Source organism: Dermacentor andersoni, unplaced genomic scaffold (genome assembly GCF_023375885.2).
Source record: "Dermacentor andersoni unplaced genomic scaffold, qqDerAnde1_hic_scaffold ctg00000761.1, whole genome shotgun sequence".
In the NCBI taxonomy this organism is placed as follows: Eukaryota; Metazoa; Arthropoda; class Arachnida; order Ixodida; family Ixodidae; genus Dermacentor; species Dermacentor andersoni.
The window spans coordinates 1-5000 of NW_027315439.1; the positions used below are offsets into that span (position 1 = coordinate 1).

General features: G+C 58.6%; 1 non-coding gene across 1 annotated transcript; it reads left to right on the forward strand.

Annotated features, from left to right (window-relative positions):
- Nucleotides 1-1974: 1974 nt before the first annotated feature.
- On the forward strand, nt 1975-3789 carry LOC140214948 (small subunit ribosomal RNA). Its single transcript, XR_011891874.1, has one exon. It is a non-coding gene; the product is annotated as a small subunit ribosomal RNA (ribosomal RNA).
- Nucleotides 3790-5000: the final 1211 nt, after the last annotated feature.

Here is a 5000-nt window from a genome sequence, read left to right on the forward strand (position 1 = left end):
GCTAGCGTGCCTTGAATCGGTGAGCGGCGGTACCGCGGCGATCGCCAGAGCTCGAATCCGCCCTGCAAAAGCCAAATATTGGCGCTCGGCTCGGCGCAGTACGCCGCCGCGTCGCACGAGTACGGCCCCATGGAGGTCTGGGCACTTATCGCTGCTACTGTAAGGGGCCGTACGGCCCCGGCCGACATTGTACCGTAGTGCGATTTTCGTCTTGCGCGTGCTCGTGGCGGTGTCCGCGCACCGTTGCGACGTCGACAATCGTGCCCACGACTACGCGAGCGCTGGAAGAGACAAAGTCCGAAACCGCGTGTGCCGGGGCGGCGCGAGCGCGACGCCTTTGACGCAACTTTTGCGTACAAGCCGCCGCACGGCCACGACGGAGCCGGTGTCACCCTGCAGAGGGCTGCACTGTAGCACGCCGGGAACCGGCAAAGAACCGCGCAGACGTCGTCGTTGGCCGCGGCGTTGCCGCGAGCACGCGAAGAGACAAAGTCCGAAACGACGTCAGCCGGGGCGTCGAGCACGCCGCCCGCACTGTTCGCACGCGTGCTCGGAAATGGCGAAGGGGCCGCGCTAGCGTGCCTTGAATCGGTGAGCGGCGGTACCGCGGCGATCGCCAGAGCTCGAATCCGCCCTGCAAAAGCCAAATATTGGCGCTCGGCTCGGCGCAGTACGCCGCCGCGTCGCACGAGTACGGCCCCATGGAGGTCTGGGCACTTATCGCTGCTACTGTAAGGGGCCGTACGGCCCCGGCCGACATTGTACCGTAGTGCGATTTTCGTCTTGCGCGTGCTCGTGGCGGTGTCCGCGCACCGTTGCGACGTCGACAATCGTGCCCACGACTACGCGAGCGCTGGAAGAGACAAAGTCCGAAACCGCGTGTGCCGGGGCGGCGCGAGCGCGACGCCTTTGACGCAACTTTTGCGTACAAGCCGCCGCACGGCCACGACGGAGCCGGTGTCACCCTGCAGAGGGCTGCACTGTAGCACGCCGGGAACCGGCAAAGAACCGCGCAGACGTCGTCGTTGGCCGCGGCGTTGCCGCGAGCACGCGAAGAGACAAAGTCCGAAACGACGTCAGCCGGGGCGTCGAGCACGCCGCCCGCACTGTTCGCACTCGTGCTCGGAAATGGCGAAGGGGCCGTGCTAGCGTGCCTCGAATCGATCGGCCGGGGGCCCCGTAGGGCGACAGACAGGCAATTGTGCAGGAAACCGTACTGGCCATTGGCGAGAAATTGCCGTTCGCGCATTCGGTGGACGCGCTGCGCTTTCACGACTTCGGCATTGTGCTGCCGACGTAAGCTTTCAATCTTGCTCGCGGCGTTACGAGGCGGCACGATTTTCGCCAAACGCTCGTCGAAAGTGGCACGAGTACGGCCCCATGGAGGTCTGGGTACTTATCGCTGCTATTATATGGGGGTCCCAGAGAGCAGTCGCCCCCAAAGCGACCTGGGTGTTTGATATGCGGCGGGCTTCGTGCCCGTCAAGCGTGTCCCCGGTATCGCTCCCGTGGATCCCACAGCTGACGTCTGCAGCCTCATCCGCTTGATGCGTTAGGGGCTGGTTGTCGGACGACGCTTTTTCCACGATATCGAAGTGTGTTCCGCATCGTCCTCGGACGAATCAAATACGAAAGCGCCGAAGGCGCGGGCGTGACCCGTCGCCTAGCGGCTTTGCCGTCTCGGCTACGTTGCAAGTGTCGGTCGGTCCACCAGTGCTGCGGGCTCGAGAGAAACCGCAAGCCGCGATCGAGTCGACACAACCGGTCTATCGAGAATGTTGCGTGCTTCTTGCCGCGTGGCGATACCCGGCCCTGCGGGGAGGGCGCCGTTGCGAGCTCGAACGCCGTCGTCTCGGACTGTGCAAAGTGCTACCCTTTGCGAGAACGAAGCGTGTTGGGGCGCCTGAAGGTGGCCTCGGCATCGCAAAAACGGCGTCCGGCCTGCTTGAAAGGCTGGACGCGCAGTTGAACGATTACCTGGTTGATCCTGCCAGTAATCATATGCTTGTCTCAAAGATTAAGCCATGCATGTCTAAGTACATGCCGAAATAAGGCGAAACCGCGAATGGCTCATTAAATCAGTTATGGTTCCTTAGATCGTTTCTTCCTACTTGGATAACTGTGGCAATTCTAGAGCTAATACATGCAGTGAGCCTGAAGCCCTTTGGGCGACGGGTGCTTTTATTAGACCAAGATCGATCGGGTTTCGGCCCGTATTGTGTGGTGACTCTGGATAACTTTGTGCTGATCGCATGGCCACGAGCCGGCGACGTTTCTTTCAAGTGTCTGCCTTATCAACTTTCGATGGTAGGTTACTTGCTTACCATGGTTGTTACGGGTAACGGAGAATCAGGGTTCGATTCCGGAGAGGGAGCCTGAGAAACGGCTACCACATCCAAGGAAGGCAGCAGGCGCGCAAATTACCCACTCCCGGCACGGGGAGGTAGTGACGAAAAATAACAATACGGGACTCTTTTGAGGCCCCGTAATTGAAATGAGTACACTCTAAATCCTTTAACGAGGATCAATTGGAGGGCAAGTCTGGTGCCAGCAGCCGCGGTAATTCCAGCTCCAATAGCGTATACTAAAGCTGCTGCGGTTAAAAAGCTCGTAGTTGGATCTCAGTTCCAGACGAGTAGTGCATCTACCCGATGCGACGGCTCGGACTGAACATCATGCCGGTCCTTTCTTGGTGCACTTCATTGTGTGCCTCGAGAAGGCCGGTGCTTTTACTTTGAAAAAATTAGAGTGCTCAACGCAGGCGAGTCGCCTGAATAAACTTGCATGGAATAATAGAACAAGACCTCGTTTCTGTTCTGTTGGTTTTTGGAATACGAGGTAATGATTAAGAGGGACAGACGGGGGCATTCGTATTGCGGCGCTAGAGGTGAAATTCTTGGACCGTCGCAAGACGAACTACTGCGAAAGCATTTGCCAAGAATGTTTTCTTTGATCAAGAACGAAAGTCAGAGGTTCGAAGGCGATCAGATACCGCCCTAGTTCTGACCATAAACGATGCCAACCAGCGATCCGCCTGAGTTACTCAAATGACTCGGCGGGCAGCTTCCGGGAAACCAAAGTGTTTGGGTTCCGGGGGAAGTATGGTTGCAAAGCTGAAACTTAAAGGAATTGACGGAAGGGCACCACCAGGAGTGGAGCCTGCGGCTTAATTTGACTCAACACGGGAAAACTTACCCGGCCCGGACACTGGGAGGATTGACAGATTGAGAGCTCTTTCTTGATTCGGTGGATGGTGGTGCATGGCCGTTCTTAGTTGGTGGAGCGATTTGTCTGGTTAATTCCGATAACGAACGAGACTCTAGCCTATTAAATAGGTGCGGGGTTCCCAGCACCTTACAACCTTCTTAGAGGGACAAGCGGCTCCTAGCCGCACGAAACAGAGCAATAACAGGTCTGTGATGCCCTTAGATGTCCGGGGCCGCACGCGCGCTACACTGAAGGAAGCAGCGTGTCTTTATCCCTGTCTGAAAAGACTGGGTAACCCGTGGAACTTCTTTCGTGATTGGGATAGGGGCTTGCAATTGTTCCCCTTGAACGAGGAATTCCCAGTAAGCGCGAGTCATAAGCTCGCGTTGATTACGTCCCTGCCCTTTGTACACACCGCCCGTCGCTACTACCGATTGAATGATTTAGTGAGGTCTTCGGACCGATGTCCGGCGCGGCCTTTCGGTTGCGCCGGTCTGTTGGAAAGATGACCAAACTTGATCATTTAGAGGAAGTAAAAGTCGTAACAAGGTTTCCGTAGGTGAACCTGCGGAAGGATCATTACCGGATTGTGAAGGGTGGCGAGCGCCATTGTTTCTACCCCGTGTGGGTGAAGCAGCTCGCTGCGCCCGACGCTTTCCGCCGCTGGCCCCGCTTGGACGCGGGGACGGCTATACCCGAACATGCCGGGGACTGCCTGAATTTTGAGGGGCGCCCCGTGCCAAATTTGTTGCGCCCAGTGGACGCCGGCTGCAACCTTGGACGGTTGGCTTGGCCGCGCCCGCGGGTAGAAACGGCGTAACGCACACTGGGTGGGCTTTCTGTCCGCTTTGGCGCTCTTGCGCGGAATGGGAGTAAGACGACCCGACCTGCTGCTTTGCCCAGTACGAGGGGAACGGCGAAGCGTGCGGTCGGTCAAGGAACTGACGGTCGAGAGCTAATGCCGCTGCCGCTTAGTACACACACGGAACCGTGGTGCGAGCGCTCTCCCGTCCTCCGCGGCAAACGCTGCCGAGTCTGAAAAGTCTGGCGGCTGCCGGTCGCTTCCTGCGGCGAGTATGGAGTAACGACCCGACTTTGTTGCCGCCCAAGTACTAAAGGAACGGTGTGGCGCTCGGTCGGTCATGGAACTGTCGGTATGAGGGTGCGGCTGCCAAGTACGGAAGGAACCGTGGCCTAAAGTGCTCTCCCGTCCTCCGCGGCAAATGCCACCGAGTCCGAAAGGGCCGGAGGCTGCCGGTCGGCTCCTGCTCGTGACGCGCGAGGTGTCGAGATCGCGGTTTAATGCGACGACGTCTGCAGGCTATTCGCCCGCCGCCGAGGGAAAGGCGGCGTTGCTGCGAAGTACCGAAGGAAACGCGGCTTTGCTACGTCGGAAGCGTTCTGCGGTTAGCGGACTTGTGCGCTTTGGGAAGGCGCCGCACGTCGAAAGAGGAAGTACGGACAGACGAGGGACTGTAGTCCCGGATTCGAACGCACTTGCGGCCAGGCCCTTGCTGGCTTCGTCTTCCGCCTCAAGTAGACTTGTTGTGGCGCCGGCGCAGGGAGCCGTCCCTGGCACTGGCCGAGTGGTTTTGGAGAGCTGCGCGAGTACGCGCGCCGGGCTCTTGTCTTTCGTCTCAAGTAGGCTGTTGGATCAACAGCGGTTATGCTGCGGCGATCTGCCGATGCGAAAGTGTGTGTGTGTTTGAGGCCCTTCTATGAACCTACTGCTGACTGAAGCGAAGCACGTCGATGGGGGTGAAGCCCTGCCCGTGGCCGTGTAGCCGTTAAAG